This window comes from Dermacentor silvarum, chromosome 7 (assembly GCF_013339745.2).
Source record: "Dermacentor silvarum isolate Dsil-2018 chromosome 7, BIME_Dsil_1.4, whole genome shotgun sequence".
In the NCBI taxonomy this organism is placed as follows: Eukaryota; Metazoa; Arthropoda; class Arachnida; order Ixodida; family Ixodidae; genus Dermacentor; species Dermacentor silvarum.
This window is the reverse complement of record NC_051160.1, coordinates 164958436-164976725: the sequence shown is the minus strand read 5'-3', so window position 1 is coordinate 164976725 and position 18290 is coordinate 164958436. Positions and strand designations below refer to the sequence as shown.

General features: G+C 47.3%; 1 long non-coding RNA gene across 1 annotated transcript; it reads right to left on the bottom strand.

Moving 5' to 3' along the window:
- Positions 1-15242: 15242 nt before the first annotated feature.
- On the bottom strand, positions 15243-18023 carry LOC125947046 (uncharacterized). The gene is made up of 3 exons (XR_007468093.1): positions 17853-18023; positions 16787-16907; positions 15243-15590 (listed from the first exon to the last, which is right to left on the bottom strand). It is a non-coding gene; the product is annotated as an uncharacterized LOC125947046 (long non-coding RNA).
- Between the last annotated feature and the right edge of the window lie 267 nt (positions 18024-18290).

Sequence of the window (18290 nt, the reverse complement as noted above, 5' to 3'; positions counted from 1 at the left end):
CTGTGTGCGGTTGACGCTTACGCGGCCCGCGTGCCGTATCCAGTTGTTGGTAATCATTGGGGGTGCAATGATCAAGGGCAAGCAGGGATGGCTGCTAACTTCATGAGCGCTGTCTTCCTTCTTAAGCTGTTTTTCCGCGCCCCAAGAGTTGCAGATCGCATAGCCTAAGTTAAGACAGGGGTAATTGGAGATCGCTGACAGAAGCCGTTCTGTAGCGGACATAAAAATATGCAGATGATAATGATGAATCTAATTTTTGGAGTCGCGGTGAATCGCATAACTGTACGAACCGTTCGCCCCCGCTTCCGGCGTTCATCATAATGCCAGCGTTGTGATAGCGACTGCTCGTGGTCACTTTACAGGTTTACATGGTCCGTGCATTGCACGATGTTTGTTATTTTAATTAGTGAGTAAATGTGACAATTCATAGAGGCGATATAACCAACGTACAGACTCGTGTGAGGGCCGCACTTTTCTGCGGCAATTTTGACGAGCCTTACAAGGGACCGGGTAATTTTATCTAATTTTTCCAACTACGAGTATGAAATCCTCTCGTAAACCTCCGCGATCGCCTCCTCTCCCCATCTATAGTCGTGTACAACTTTAGAAGGCAACGGCATTTGCCCCTCAAAGGCGGATGCACACGAGCGTCCACCAATGGGCGTACACTCTAGACTGACGTCATGAGCCGGGCGGCCGGTGACCCCGCCGACAGAGGACTTGGCAGCCCGCGTTTCGATCGCTGAGCCGAGTCGCGTCAGCGGGACTATTTCTTTAGCCGCGGTGGAAATCGGCTGCTGCGCTTCAGTGGTCAGGGCCTGTCTTCTTAAGTTATAACCGACTTTTTTTTTATATAGTTGCGACGCGCGAAAGTACGCTGCGCGGGAAAATTCGCAGTGAAGCGTGATCGGAATCGCGCTGAACGCGATTGCTTCTCGGTTGGATTTAAAAAAAAATATATTTGCTTTCAAGTTGGGGGTGCGGCTCTTACAAGGATTTATACGGGAAGAATCTTTTTCGTGTAATTGTCTCACGCTTCGCTATCATTAATACTGCTTCGCCTTTCCGGCAAAACTGCAGCCTCTTCTTTTTTCTGAGTCCTGGTATAGAAGCTCTGCTGCGTATGACTGCTATTGATTCCGATTTCGAGTGAATCCGGCTTGGCCTCACTTCGGTTACTTGTAAGTTAATTATATATATTTGTGGCCTTGCATGCACGTTGCGATGTTTCCATCCTCAATATATGTTGTAAATTATTATAAGTTTTTTTTTTATGAGTCGCCAGCATTACCTACTGGAAAGAGAAGCAATGCTGAGACATGTATCAATGACGTGTATTTCACACACCGTTGATAAAAGATTCTGCCGAAGGGGTCACTGAATTCTGCAGGTTTTTTTCAGTGTCAAAAAAAGGCGCAAAGCAATTTGTAGCAAGTTGAACATACAGCAACATATTCATTCTCTAGACATATACGCTATCCATATAATTAGAAATAATTGTTAGTTGGCTACCTCTTTCTCTTTCAAAATATGATAAATTTTGTCCGGTGTACACATTGAAATATAATGTGTCTGTGCATGGTGCTCACACTGGAAATTAAAATAATATGTTGAAGGGGGGTGAAAAAAAATATGGATGAGGTAGCCGCCCTTGGTGCTTCTAATGCACTTGTTTACCTATTATCAGAATATTCAGAAATAAAGCGATAGTATGAATAAAAGCCGTGCACTACCGCGTCAACAATGATGCAGTTAGCTTTTAGCCACAATAACATATAAATAACATATGCGGGTAACAGCTAGCTAGGACTATGGTAATGTCATTTTAGGACCGGGGGGGGGGGGGGGGGGGGGGCTCGAGCCCCGGAGCCCCTTTTTAGTCGGCGCCTATGGATACACTAACAGCCTGTATTGGTCAACTATCTTATAAGTGTATTGGTGTAGATAGGAACACTGTGTACCAAAGCGGTTTGTTCAACAAAGGTGCATTAATTGTTCATTTTAAAACGTAGCTTTTAGGTGAACCCTCCCGGAAATAGCTGACCATGGTTGCTGCTGCTGTCTCTTGCCAAACAGTTCACACAGAAGAAATGAATCGTCCCACCCCTACAGATGTGCTGGCGGCTGCAGCTCTGTTTCTCTACGAAATTACACAGAGAAACAACATAGGGTACCTAAATAGCTTCAGTGCAACAAATATACAGCTCAGAACGAATAATTTCTTTATTAAAGCGAAGCCTAATTCTGTGTCTTCATTCTCATGCCCGATCGGCAATTCTTGCCGAGCAAATACTGCCAAGTCTATTTCATGGTCACTATGTCTATCGCATATACTGGGACCTATAAATAATTTTATTTGTCCAATCACTTCTATTGCTTCCGTGGAATAATAAACGCAAACTTTAGACGGGACATTGAGAAAGACAAGAGACAGGCGCTGTCCCTCATCTGGCTCACCGTCCCATTTAAAGTTTGTGATTATGCTTCCACGCAACAATGAACCAAATATATCCAAGCAACACATTCAATTAGGGTACAGTCAAGTGCAAAAGTGTAGAGACCACGGGAGCGACGACGAAACACGAAACTGCATCGCAGCGCCTTCTGAGGGCTGCGCGCATAAGTTCGAGAGCGCGTACTGCGCACTCACGTCCCTTTTTTACCTGCCAGCCTGCTCGTTTGCCACTCGTTGTGAGAAGGGAAAAGGTTGGCGCTATTTTCTGCAGCCCTTGAGGGAGTACGGCTCAGCGCCTGTTTATTCGCTCGCTTCAACCGTGCGTGCACCGGAACGCGGGAGAAAGCGCAAGGTGCCACTTCTGCAGTCGCCGTGGACTGCAGAAAGCCTGGAAGAAAGCCGAACGGTAAGAAAGCCGAAGAGAAAATTCCTAAGCGCTGTGGGGATGCGCGACTCTCACGCGTCCCCTGATGTTGTTTTCCCCGCATGTCTCCTGTAGTCCGGCTTCTCCGCGTGGCTAAGCCCGGCAGCGGTCGTGGTGGTTGCGGCGCATTGCGGGAGATGGCGCGAGTGTCACGATGCTAGCGCCGCCGAACGGCGGGGTGACTTGGGAGAGCAAGGTCGAAGGCGCTTCCTTTTTGGGTTGGGATCGGTGAGCGACGCGGACGTCCCGCGCGTGCGCCGATCCACGCTTCGCGAGACGTCTCGTGTGGCTCAGAGCGGGGCACCGGTATGGACGAACACGGATCGTCCGAGCGCGCCACCGTTCGCGTGACTGTACACGTGAACGACTAGGCGATGGTGTCATAGCCTGGGGCGAACGTATTCGCTCGCTATCGGGTCGCGATGAGTCGGACTTCCTTGATGTCCGAATGTCCGAATTCCGAATTAACCGAAGTCGAATTATCGAGGGTATCAAGAAAACAATAAAATAATGCTTACTACCAACACACCTTTATTTACTGAGTGAGTGAATCAGCAATTCTGTTTCTACTTTGTAGAAGGGCAGTGCGAAATACCACTTATGTGAAACTTCATATGTACGTGATAAAATAAAGAATGAACTCGAACTCGCAAAAGCTGCCATCTCGCTAATGGACTGATTATAGCTCACAGCGGTGAAGGCTTTGCAACTTTCTTTGCAGCGCGCATCTTCGTCTGAGACACATCTTTCACTGCCGCGGGCACATCCCGATTATTTTTTCGCCAGTGAGCTGGTCGCCAACAAATAGTCCGTCCATCGTGATGTAGCCGGTGGTCATCATCTTCAACAGCTTTGCAAGGAGTTAAAGCGAAACTATTTGCCGCAGCCGCTGCAGACGAAAACGCGTCGCCAATGGCGCCACTGTTGCCGTCTGTGGTATGTGCACTGCTCGCGTAGGAATTGCTGGCCGCCAAGTTCCCGTCCTGTTCTCCGTGCTGACCAGTTGCCCTCATGACCTAATCTTCGGGCTCGACTTTCTGACGACGCATTCTGCCCTCATCGACTGTTCCACCGGTACGCTGTGCCTCGAGCTTCCTCTTGTTTCCGACGTTCGCCCCGAACAACCGCACACCCTATGCACTACAGCGTTTGTTCGGTTACCTCCAAAAGCCCTAACCTTCGTCGAATTGGCCTCAACGGCAACCATGCCTGATGGCGACTATGTCGTCGCCCCTATTCGTGATGTCCTCCTGGCGCGCGACATCTCTGTGCCACACTCCGTCGTTACTCTTGCCGCTAATCGGATGTGTCTCCCCGTTGTCAATTTTGGCTTGACGAAGCAAGTGTTACCTGAAGGCATAGCGGTGGCCACGCTCCGGTCAGTGACAGACGACCACGTCACTGCTTTTGCAGCCGACGCGTCTCCAGATCCTCCTGATTACCCGCAGGATGCCTTGAACCTCGACGGCCCATTACGTCCCATGGTCGCTCCGGACCTCGCCCCTGGCCAAGCAGCCGCCCTATATCGCCTTTTGCTCTCCTATCGCGACATATTTGACACTGACAATCGCCCACTTGGTCAGACGTCCCTTGTTAAGCATCGGATAAACACTGGTGATGCTGTTCCCATTCATCGCCGACCGTATCGCGTGTCCACGGCAGAGCGGCAAGTTATTCAGCAGGAAGTCAACAAGATGCTCGCCAAAGGCATTGTTGAGCCCTCGTCGAGCCCTTGGGCGTCGCCGGTGGTGCTCGTCAAAAAGAAAGATGGCACGTGGCGTTTCTGTGTTGATTACCGCCACCTAAACCGAATCACTAAAAAGGACGTTTACCCGTTACCACGAATTGACGACGCTCTTGATTGTCTTCACGGTGCCAAATACTTTTCGTCCATTGACCTTCGATCTGGTTATTGGCAGATTTCCGTCGATGAGCAAGACCAAGAAAAGACCGCTTTCGTCACTCCAGATGGCCTCTACCAATTTAAGGTTATGCCGTTTGGTTTATGCAATGCCCCCGCCACGTTCGAACGGATGATGGACTCTCTGCTTCAAGGTTTCAAATGGTCAACTTGCCTTTGTTACCTCGACAACGTCCTTGTGTTTTCTCCTACGTTTGAGACGCACCTTGAGCGCGTCGCAGCTATACTTGACGTCTTCCGCAAGGCTGGGCTCCAATTAAACTCATCGAAGTGCCACTTCGGGCGCCGACAGATTACAGTGCTCGGCCATCTCGTCGATGCTTCCGGAGTACAACCCGACCCGGAGAAGGTTCGAGCAGTAACAGCTTTTCCTGTACCTCAGTCTGTCAAAGACGTCCGGAGTTTTGTGGGGCTCTGCTCTTATTTCAGACGGTTTGTGAAAGATTTCGCAGCAATCGCTCGACCACTCACTGAACTTCTGAAGAAAGACGTGCCTTTTACGTGGGGTTCCCCTCAGGCTGCCGCATTTTCACGCCTTATCACGATTCTGACCAATCCACCGATCTTGGCCCACTTTGACCCGTCCGCACCTACAGAGGTCCGAACCGATGCCAGTGGTTATGGGATCGGCGCAGTCTTAGCGCAACGACAACACGGACACGACCGCGTTATAGCCTACGCTAGCCGACTCCTGACAACTGCAGAGCGCAACTATTCGATTACCGAGCGTGAATGTCTTGCTCTCGTCTGGGCTGTTTCAAAGTTTCGCCCATATTTGTATGGCAAGCCCTTCTCAGTAATCACAGACCATCATGCGCTGTGTTGGCTTTCGTCGCTCAAGGATCCTACTGGTAGGCTCGGTCGTTGGGCTCTCCGACTACAAGAATATCCCTACACAGTGACGTACAAGTCGGGACGCCAACACCAGGACGCCGATTGCCTCTCTCGCTACCCAGTCCAAGACCCGACCTCTTACGTCTGATACTGACACCGACGCCTGCGTTCTCTCTGTTTTTCCACTGGTCCATGTCGCCGACGAGCAGCGCCGTGACCCGTCCTTGCGTGTCATCATTGACCGCCTGGAATCGTCACTTGCCGACAGCTCCCTTCGCTTATTCACACTTCAAGATGGCGTACTCTACCGCCACAACGTTCACCCCGACGGCCCAGCATTACTCCTTGTGATCCCTAAACACCTTCGCTCGGCTGTTCTCCACGAACTTCACGACCTCCCCACTGCCGGTCACCTCGGTGTGTCACGTACCTACGACCGGATCCGCCGACGCTTCTTTTGGCCAGGCCTTGCTCGCTCCGTTCGAAGATACGTAGCTGCGTGTGAGAAATGCCAGCGACGCAAGACACCGTCGACGCTCCCTGCTGGGTATCTTCAACCAATTGACATTCCCGCGGAACCATTCTTTCGGGTTGGTTTAGATTTACTTGGTCCTTTTCCTCTTTCTACCTCTGGGAACAGGTGGATCGCTGTGGCCACAGATTACGCCACGCGCTACGCCATCACCCGAGCGCTCCCTACAAGCTGCGCCACAGATGTTGCCGATTTTCTTCTACGCGACGTGATTTTATTACATGGAGCTCCACGACAACTTCTCACAGACCGTGGCCGGACATTCCTGTCGAAAGTTATTGCGGACATCCTGCAGTCCTGTGCCACGAGGCACAAGCTATCCACGTCATACCATCCGCAAACGAATGGCCTCACGGAGCGTCTTAATCGCACTCTCACAGACATGCTCGCGAAGTTTGTGTCTTCCGACCACAGTGACTGGGACCTCGCTCTACCGTTTGTCACCTTTGCGTATAATTCCTCGCGCCACGACACAGCCGGTTATTCGCCATTTTTCCTTCTGTTCGGCCGAGAACCAGCACTGCCCCTCGACACAAGCCTCCCTGTTCACGCAGCACCCACCAGTGAATATGCACTTGACGCCGTCGCCCGCGCTGCCCACGCAAGGGAAATTGCCCGTGGCCGCCTTCTGCACTCCCAAGAGAGTCAACGGCGTTTGTACGACCAGCGACACCGCGACCTGCACTTCCCACCTGGTTCTTTGGTGCTCCTATGGTCTCCGTCGCGTCAGGTCGGCCTGTCAGAAAAACTGCTGTCTCGTTACACAGGCCCCTACCGAGTGATTCGTGCCGTGACTCCCGTCACCTACGAGATCGCCCCTGACGCCCCATCTGCTTCCCAGTCCAGTGATATCGTGCACGTTACACGACTGAAGCAGTATCACCCTCCCAGTGATGACATTTAGACGCTCCGGGACGTCGCTTCTGCCGCCGGGGGATTATGCTACACGCGTGTGGTATTTGGTTGTTTGAACGAGGCGCGCGGGCGCCTAGACGAAGAAGACGAACTGCTCTGGGCTCTCGAGCTATCGGCTGATCTGGCCAGCGCTGCATCTATCATTTGTAAATATACTTGTAAATAGTCTCCTGTACTTAATCCTTCGTTCGCGTAACAATATCTTTGGCAAGCATCTTGTCGACCTCCTTTTGAATGATGCGGCGCTCAGCTCGAGAGACGCGGTATGGCCGTCGGTGGATCGGATGGGCATCGCCAGTGTTTATGCGGTGTTTGACAGTGCAGGTTTGACCCAGAGGACGGTCGCAAAGGTCAAAGACGTCCCTATAAGAGAAGAGGAGTCGAAGGAGATCGTCAGCGTGATGGGGCGAAAGGTCTGGAGCAATCATTTTCTTCAGGTCGGGAGGAGACAGACCTGGCGAAGAAGACGGGATATCGGTGGTGTGCGAGCGACCAGCATCTGGAGGAGACAAGGTCGAGATAACGTAATCGTAGGAGGGCGTCAGCATAGTGAGTGAAATGCCTTGTGGGAGCACTTGTGTACACAGTCCGAAATTAATCACAGGAAGACAAGTAAGATTGTCCCTTATAGTTATAACAGTGTGAGGCAAACCAACACTGTGCGTCAACAGAACGGCGGTGATGGGAGCGAGCACATAATCGCCGTCAGAGACTGGTGGAGAGGGCGTCACAGCAACACAAGTCACGGCTTGCGGCGGCAAACGGACGTGCTCAGCAGAACAGAGCCGACTCTTGATTGGTCTGGGTTGATCAATTACACTTGATAGGTCAAGCTGTACAGTACCAGCGGAACAATCGATGAGGGCGGAGTGGGCGGACAAAAAGTCAAGACCGAGGATGACGTCATTGGAACAGCAGACGAGGACGGTGAACAAAACAAGTTTGACGGCCGGCTACACTGACATGTGCGGTACAAAGGCCAGCTACGGGAGACGTACCACCGTCGGCCACTTGGACAACACGTGATGAGGCAGGGGTCATAACTTTTTTCAACTGCCGGCGGAGGTGAGAACTCATAACAGAAATATGGGCGCCGGTGTCAATCAAAGCAGTAACAGGTAGGCCATCCACTTCAACGTCAATCAAGTTCTGATTGGTAGGGAGCGTCAACAGAGGAATTGGAGAGCAGGTCGGAATAGCAGCATCACCTCCAGGAGCTGCAGCCGTTAGTTTCCCGAAGGAAAACGCCGGGAGTAAGACGGGGACGGGGAACGGCGTGGTGGGGGTGACCGAGAAGGTCGGCGTCGTCCCGAAGGAAAACGCCGGGAGTAAGACGGAGACGGGGAACGGCGTGGTGGGGGTGACCGAGAAGGTCGGCGTCGTGGGGAGGGCGAGCGGCTGTAATGGGCGGTGGTAGTAGTGGTCTCGGCAACTTGCACATCATATTTGGAGTTGTCCGCTTTCTGCGCATGCGCGAGGAGTAGTGGGTGCGAGAGAGAAAAAATGTGAGGACTTTCGGTCCTCGGCAGATGTTCCTTGGTCAGGTTGGCTTGGTACCTGGTGCTGGCTTCGGGGTGGATAGCGGAAGCTGGATGAGCTGGGTCGAGAAGACTAGGGCCAAGGACTTCGGCAATATCGTGAAATGTGTCCAACACGTCCACATCGAAAGCAAATTGACTTGTCGTCAGGCGTCCGCCACGCATTTGGATCGCGATAATTTGGAGTTGGGTAACGGCGTTGGAGAGGGTTAAAGGTGGCCGAAGGGTAACTGTCAGGGTGGTTCACAGAGCAGATGGTTTGAAGGCCCACGTTTGCGAGTTCTTGACGAACAACGGATTGTATAAGGGATATCGTAGGTGGGGCATCACAGGGCTCTCCTCACATTAAATGTGCGGGCGATGCGGCTTCAATTTCGCGTCGAACAATTCGGGTGATGGTCTCGGATGTTGAAGGCTGAGTCGGCATATGAACATCCTCACACGTTGATGTCGCTGCCGTGTTCGGAAGGCGGGCGAATTGGTGGGCGATACGTCGGCTTTTAGCATCTTCGAAGCGTCGGCATTCAGTAATAATCTCATTGACTGTCGAAGAGTTTTTAAACACGATCAGGTTAAACGCATCGTCCGCGATCCCTTTCAGCAGGTGCGCAACCTTATCGGCTTCTGTCATCTTGGCGTTAACCTTCCGGCAAAGGGTCAGCACATCCTGAATGTACGTCAAGTACGACTCAGTAGGCGTCAGCACACGCGAGGCAAGTTCTTGCTTGGCAGCACGCTGGCAGCCTGCAGGTTGGCCAAACAACTTGCGAAGTTTAGTCTTACATACGCTCCAGCTTGTGAGCTCCTCTTCGTTGTTATCGAACCAGGCCTTCGCCGTTCCCTTTAGATAAAATATGACATTCGCCAACATCATGGTCGGGTCCCACCTGTAATGTGCGCTTACGCATTCGTAGAGTCAAATCCATTTGTCGACGTCGTCGCCAGCAGTGCCGGAAAAGGTCCCAGGGTCACGGGGTGGAGCCAGGACGACTGTTGGCATGGCGGCCGCCGCTGACGCAGTTTCACCGCTGGTGGACATGACTAGAGTGGCGACTTGGCGGCCGCTGCGAAGCTCCGTCTTGCGTTATACCCCCAGCACTTCCACCAAGATGTTACGGGGAGGCAAACACAACAGGAAAACGTATTTACAGTATATTTACAAGGCGATCAAGCGTCAACCATATAGTCGAGAGCATGCGCCAGATCATCAGCGTCTTCTTCATCGATGCTCCTCTAGATGAATCATACCGTGACAATATGTAGTTTTCTTCTATCAGTGTGGTAATCGTGCTAAATTTAGCATTTAAGTTAAAAGGACAAGTTACAAAGCAGGGGCACGCTTTGAGACTTGAAACATTTGAACATATAAAGGTAGTACACATTAACAGCTGCTGAATTAACCTAAGTTGGTTGTATTATGTGCATAGCATGTGGTTGCTTTTTGGGAATGTGGTCATTCTGTAAAATAAAACTGCATTTGTTTGAAATAAATTGCTGAATCTACTGCTTGTGTGTTTTCCTGTGCTCTCTGTTCTGATTGCGTGTTTGAAAGCGCAGTGAGTGACTGCAGACAAATGCACAAGGCTTCACTTTATCATGTGGCTTGATAAAGGAGCCCCCTTCCATGCACACACACTTTCTTGTGCATAAGCCAATTAAAAGAAAAAAGGCCTACCTTTACTCACGGATTTTAAAACCTGCCAGTGTTCAAAACAGAGTGAAGCTGGACAAATGCAATTTACTAGAAGTATTATTGCTAAAGCCTCGTGCGTGCAAAGTATGTGCATGCAGTGTTGGCTATGCCTTGGAAGAGCCCTGCAACAGCTTTCACCACACTGCTTGCTACAGCATTGCTGTATTTTTCAACCTGAGAGCAAAACTACAGTTCATCTCTAGAACTTCAGTAGCACAATCAACAGCTTTTTCTGCATGTTTGATGCACTCCTGGCCAGGGACTTTTCGTCCTGTAGGCAGAACAGACGGCCGCCTCGGGCGGCATTTTAGGAACAGCACAGCATACCTTGAAAGCCCCTTGTTCACCAGCGAGAGTGGAGAGGGGCACAATAATTGGATGGTGCAGCAAAATACCTTGAAAAGCTGCTGCTTCTGGCGCCCATTTACAATGCCATGCTTGTAGACCTGAACATGGAGCAACCCCATTTTACTTTATTATTTAGAATACTGTAAGCCCAAAAGGGCTGTTGCAGGGTGGGATGTGCATATACAATAGAATAAAATCTGTCATCAATACTATAATAAGAAAAAAAATACTATAATAAGAAGAAAAAACTATAATCAAGAAAAAAATACTATAATAATACAACTTATAAAAAATAAAAGTCCAAATTCCGTTCAAAAAAAGTCAAGCCATCAACACCATTGAAAACTTCAGGAACAAGGTTATTCCACATAGCTATAGTGTGAACAAGAAATTAATATTTGCACACATCAACTCGTGAGTTATAGGGTAAAAAACATTCTTCTAGGTGGGAGCAGGTGAGTTAGGTAAATTTACTGTTCAACTGATAACGGAACTTTAGGCAGGCTATTTTTCTCCAGACATTCACTGTTTGCAGTCCTGCCCTTGTTAGCAGGGCTGTTGCAGATTATGTTCGTCGATAGGAAGAGTAAATAAATCTTGCTGCCAATTTCTGAACGCGTTCAAGTTTATTGATTTGGTATTGCTGATGAGAATCACAAATTACACTGGCATAGTCTAAGCCCGGGCATAAATGGTGCTTTTACTAAAATTTACTTCTGAATTATTCTACCAACGTGGTGTGGCTATCTATGATCGCCGTATAAAACTGGGGCAAACATTGCATGTCTAAAACGTACAAAAGCTGGCATAACTGTAATGAGTGACCTGCATTCATCTGAAATGTGTAACATTGCAAGAATGGGCCAAGCTAATTTAAAGATTGCAGAGTTTAAGTAGTCCTGGCACAATCTTTTTCTTATGCGTGTGTAGCTGTCAATCAGTTAATTACACTATGAAACTTTATATTGCTTCTGTGCACAAGAAATATATTATCCTTAATGCGAACATTTAAAAATGCCAAAGGCAGTTTGGCTCCACGATTTCACGACATCATGGCATGGTAGATCAGAAGCAAGTGATGCATGCTCCAGTTTGTGAGTAAGCCATGCCATTATTGTGCTATTGAATGCCGAACATGTCAAGGCCTCTCTGCACCACAACATTGGCCTTTCTTTCTTGGTGCACATTTGATGTGTGATGGGAGGAGCCACTTGGAAGGTGAGGGTGATGCTCCGTGTTCCCTGAGAAGTACCAGTAGAAAAGTTTGTAGAGCAGACTCATTTTGTGCTCAATGCAAAGAAATGTCTGAGAATCATTGTGCTGCTGAGGTTGCGGGTTCGATCCTGGCCGTGGCGACCTCAGCAACACAATTCTCATTCGGATGGGGGCGAATACAAGAACGCATGTGTGGATTGGGTGCACTATAAAATACCTCAGGCAATCAAAATTAAGCCGGAGTCCGCAACCACAGTTGTGACTTGTAGAACACCAGAATTAAATTAATTTCAGTTAAGATGTTTGAGAAGGGCCAAAAGAATATTTTATTTAGTGAAACAGGTCTTGGCATTCGTTAAGAATCGCTCAAAGCACACCCAGCTTTTCAACGGCATGGTGTGATCATAAAAGCTGGCATGTGCAACCAGATTAATATAAAAAATTAAGCACAAAACTCCTATGTCAGTGCTTCTTTACGTGGAAGCATAAGGGACACTTGTCTTTAAAGGCGTCATCTAAATCCTGTGTAAATATTAATTGATGAACATCAAATGGCTCTACATCTAAGGCAGTGGTTCTCAAATGGGGGATCCGCAAAACCCCCACTAACAAAAAAAGCAACCAAGTTTTTCTTTTTTTTTTTTTTTTTTTGTGGCCACTGCCAGTCTTGAGGCATTCTGGTTGGGGACTGCAGAAATGTTTTCCCTTCTACATAAGATGGCTGTAAAGTTTTTGTTGCAGTTTTATATCATATGCATGCAAGCATGCTTTTTCCATGCTTGCATACTTGAAAAGCAAATACAGAAACAGGTTGAATGTGGCTGCAGATATGTGACTCTGCTTAAGCGTGACTGCATCATGTATTGACAAGCTGTCCAGACTGAGTTGAAGTGGCACTTTTGTTTGACCATTCTTTGCAAAGTAGCAATAAAAGGCACCTGTTTCACGCCTAATATTGTGTTAGTTTATACCCCCCCTCTCCCGTCATTGCAAGTGGTCCCCATCACTTCCACCAATCCACAAGGGGTCACCGACACATCCATGGCTGAGAACCATGGATCTAAGGCAATTATAGGGTGTTAAGACAACAGGAAGCCGCAAGATTTTTGTTGTGCACTGTTCCTATAGAAACAATATAGGGAAACAACAAAACTGTTGAGCCTATAGTGAAGAATTCCTTCAAGATCCTTGTGAATTTGGCTAGAGGATATTCATGCCCAAGCCTCATCAGCGTGGCATCACTGATTTCAAATAATTTTATTTTGTCATTCTGCCAGAGTAAAAGTTCTCGAAACCTGCTAGGCTGCACTTTAATTTAAAACCAGCACTTTATTAATTTTTACATACCACACACCTTTAGCAGCGCTTGAGCTAATGCTGGTCGTAATCTACTATAATTTAAGCCACATGGCCATTGTCATCGCATTATATTTATATGGTCCTACAATATATTCCCACTGTGTACAATTGAAATCTCTGCCAAGGACAACCGAAACAGTACGATTGCAAACTGCAGAATTCCCCATCTGCGGAGGCGGCTGGCTGATTACCGTATGAGGTGCTTTGTGAGCTGGCATTGATGTCTAAATCTCAACTGCTCTGCAAGCATCCAAAACAGGCTTTGGGATACACTCTTACCACAAGAAGAGAGACTATATAATGAGTGTTGCCTATGAAATATGGCACACCCATGACGAGGGATTGGCCAGGATTCTCCATGAATGCAACATCAAATGGCTTCATATCCCAACTTAATTGATAGTATATAATACTGATGTGTAACAAAAGTAAATGACAAACTAAAAAAGTGACCAGGTCTACTTATGATTGAGCCACAAAAAGAAAAATGGAAACATGTTAATAGTATGAAAAAAAAAGTGCCTGTGATCCTCCCAGTAGCAACAATATGATTATGCACCAACTAACAATACTCTTCAGACACTTCCCAAGCTGTCACACCATTATCTACAAAATGCTATGGCCAACATGAAAAAGGCATAGCTGTCAACATGTTTTTCCGGCTGAATATGTTCAGAGAAAAAGATAAAATTATTGTATTCCATATCCTCACATGAAACACTTAACAATATTGTTACAAGCCATTCTTGCACATTGAAGAAGGCACTAGCAAGGCGGTGATGAAAGACAATTGAAGAAGCACTCATGTTGTTATTTCCGTTGCAATACAAACCTACACTTGCTCACTTGAAAGTGTCAGTGCACAATTCGACACGGTAGAAAACTAAATGGCACCATGTACTGTTATGAAGAACACGGAACAGACATTCCAAGGAAATGCAAATACAGCAAGGAGGTATTCGCTGTTGCTGTCAACATATTTGGCCAGTCTGAAGGGTAACAATAAATTCAAAAAAACCTACAGGCCCACTATGCAAATCTGCAATCTGTGCAAGTCCTTATTGATCAGGAAAAGAAAAAAATATTTTGAGCATTTAACGAAAAATAAATGTTGCAACAATTCAGAAATGTATCCTTTGTACTTTCTAGTGACATACGGATAGAGACAGTTGGCGAGCACAGTTATTACATGAGACACATCTGGATCTTGAACTCATGGCAGTGCTGCAGGGCAAATACCACTGTCATACCGGTGACAGGCGTCAGTTACAATACTGGGTTGGAAGGAAAACCTTTCAAGTGCTCCTTCAGAAGTCCAAGCATGTGACCGGTAAGTAGTTTAGCATGACTAGGGGAAAAATATAATCAATTTCACAAATATCACAACATCCAAATAGTGGCACACCGCTTTGATTTTCAGCTGACAACTATTTTTGTTAAAAGCCTCGGCGCGTAAATGCAACCTGAGGTAGCTAGGTCACATGAAATTGGAAAATATAGCGGCTAATGTAACACTGAAATTTGCTATCTCGTGGACATGAGCGAAAACTTAATTTGAAAAGGTTTGCTCGAAAGCAATGCTTTCACGGACGTTCGTATAATAACCTGAACGTCGCCCCCGAGGGCTCCGTGGTCGCTGCGCATGCCTGAGCTGAGAGAAGGTGAGAAAGGAGAACAACTCTCCTTTGCCGGATGCGACGTCACATTGTTTCTTTTTTTTTGTTTGCTTTTTGAAATAGCTACTCTCGAACGTAGATCAGTCACGAATGTCGGGTGTCGGCTGCACCACGCTCTGCGTGCGCTATTGTGCATGTCGGAAAGGCCCAAGCGTGCGCGATATTCTTGCGAGCGCAGTTTCGTGGGCTTGGACTCCGTGACATTTGCTTTCGCCATATGTGAATTAACAGCTTGCCGACAGGTCAACCGCCGCTGTACTTCGGTGAATACATTGTTTTTCGTGATTCTGAAATAGCAAATGGTGCATCGCTGCGTTGGCGGCTTCAATTGAGTGCGGTTGCTGCGCATAGCAAGTGATTTAATTGCGCAAATACGTGCTACATTATCGGTGTAAATAGTGAAAAACTTAGGCTGTGAGCCTTACTACCGTCAGTCAGTCGGTTACCACATGTTTTGCTGTTATCCACTGCACATTTCTTCATATCCAATAACGATCTGCTTCAGATATCTCTGTTGAAACGGTCTCTTCAAAAATCTGTTGATCGTGCAGCTTATTATATTTCTTGTTGTTTTTTTTCAGTCGGCCTTTTTTTTTTGCTTACGACTCGCGATGGGCAGCAGCGTTACGTCCGTGCACGCGTCCGTACACATGTGCACGGCGCTAAACTGGATGCACTACCTGCAAGAGAGAATGAGGGAGAGTGAGCTTCACGTCACTCGAGCACCTGCTTACAAATGTTTTTTTCTTTGGGCACAGCATCGAAGCTGTGATTGAGGTAATGCCCAGCACCATATCGAATACAAAGCACAATACACCAAAATAGAGAAACCAAAAACAATTGCACGCACAACGCGTCACCAAAGCAAACACAACACCTGCTTTATATGTTGCATATGAGCTGAAACGGGTGAATCCCAAACTCTGCGAGTGTCACATAACACCTGAAAGCATTAGCTGCTACGAGAGAACCAGTGCGGTTAATCTGGCGAGCTATGCATGCATCTGTAGCCTAATGGGCAAATAATTGGGCTGCTGCACTAGGGACTCGCGTTCAATACCCACCATCAGGAGCATTACTAATTATTAATGAAGCTACCTGGGCAGGTGTACTAAGAAATTCGAAAATAGATCATGATAATGCTTTGCATTAAGAGACAACTTGCTGCCGGTTGGAGTTTAACCAACATTTTCTGCTTTGCGCTTGCGATGCTCTACCAAGTGAGTACGTCAGCAGTTGTCCCAATGTCCATTTTCTTGGATAGTTTCACATGTGTACCAAACTTTGTCCTGGAAGTGCTAGGCAGCAGAACTAACAGCCATGATGGCAGATGTGAAGTATCCTTTAAACCCCTGACATTAAATACAACATTATCTTAAAAGCAGGCAACTGGCCAATGAACACTCGTGTTCTACCTTGAGGCACTAAGGCTGCCAATGTCGAGACATTTGCATTTTATGAGCTACAAAAATCAGGGGAACCATGGAGCTCAATTTCTTGTTAGTAACAAGCACAGACAACGAAGCAACAGTGGCTGCATAGAAAAATGGGCTAGAGCTCACGACAAGCATTGGCAACTTACAATAGAATTCTTTCTCTACAATTCATTGTCTCAAGACACCTTGAAGCAAATTTTGTGGATTATACTTTTAGTACGTCTTTTGCGACTGCAAATTTAAATGCGTGTAATACTTTGTGGCAACTTGGAACATTTTAATGTTTAGCATCTCCATACTTTAAATCTGTGCACGGACAAGCTTTGCCACCATTTTAGAACAATAATTATCTGGTGTCATACACAATGACTCAAACCACTATTAGTTAAAGCAACCTTTAAAGGAGCAGAAGCATGCCCTTAGCAAATAGATATACATACCAGGTTTAGACTGAGCAAACTAAGCAGTACTTGTGGCCACTTGCTTTCAACAAGGCAGAAACAGGTCAGATGTTGACAAAGACAACAAATATAAGGTGCGGCCAAAGGAAATAAGCAGAAGCTGTAAAGACAGCAGCAGCACAGTGAAACAAATTAGACAAATGTGCAGACCGCAAGCGTTCCTGAGGACAATACACAACGTCACTGCCGCTGTTAGAAGCAAATCCTCCTACAAGGAAAAAAAAAATATCATGATTGTTTTGGTGTAAACAGCAAGTGTGTGGAGTTGTTTACATTATAAAAACAGCACAGACAACAATTAAGGCGGACGCAGTATTTGTGTCATCTGCCTTCCTGCTGTTTTTACAATGTCGATTACGGTTGCAAAGGTACGCACATGATCTACGAACAACGAAAGCAACGGATGTGTATAGAAAGGTGAGCTGAATTCATACACTCATATATGTTTAATTTTGAAGGTGCCCGTAAAAGCGACAGCAGCAGTAAAGCGGGTTTGGTTAACAGCTTGCTCACAACGTACACATTGCACGATTTAACTCCACGGCTCTCAAAAGAGTTGCTAAGAAGACGTAAGTGAAAGAAATACGCTTTCTTTATCTCACTGCAACAAATGAAAGCCTCTGACGCACCTACCGCGGTCAGCGCAAGCAGTGAGCAAGGTAATTGAATGCAGCAGCAAGGTAATTGAATTGCATGGGTAAATAAGAGACGCATAGCGTAGTCATCCCATAGAGATGGAGAAACAAAGACCTACGCACGAGATATATACCAAAGGACGGCATTCACCGATAGAGCTAGTTGAGTGCATGCACTTTCCGGCGCGTGAACGCTTCCGCCGTTCGTTTTACATCGGGGTAACGCGTAGGAACTGTGACAGTACTTGTTGAAGGCACGAACGAATAAATTATCCTGCGATCACTACGAGACCTGCGACAACCGTTTCGTGCTCCTTCGAATTTCGAGATCAACTCGGCCACAGCTCAAATGCGCAACCGGTTGTTTTTACAAGTGTCAGCTAGAGAACGGGCAATCGCACGACACTCACCTTTGCTCCAAATGTGTCGCGGCAGCTGAGCAACAAATGTCATCAAGCCCAACCCTGCAATGTCCGCAATTTCAGCTACTAAGCAAGTGCAAAAAACGAAACTTGAATGCTCACAACGCGCGCGCGAACGAGGCGCGAACCATAGTGTCTGAGTTCGAGAGTAGCTATTTCAAAAAGCAAAAAAACAAACAATAATGTGACGTCACATCCGGCAAAGGAGAGTTGTTCTCCTTTCTCACCTTCTCTCAGCTCACGCATGCGCAGCGACATCGGAGCCCTCGGGGGCGACGTTCAGGTGCGACTACGCAGTTTTGAATGCACGCGGCCGACCCACGCATCGAGTATATCCTATTGTACATTCTACTGTACATTCTATTGGTTCAATTAGGACCCATAAAGCATTTTATTTGTATTACAGTACATTTTATTGCCCTGTCG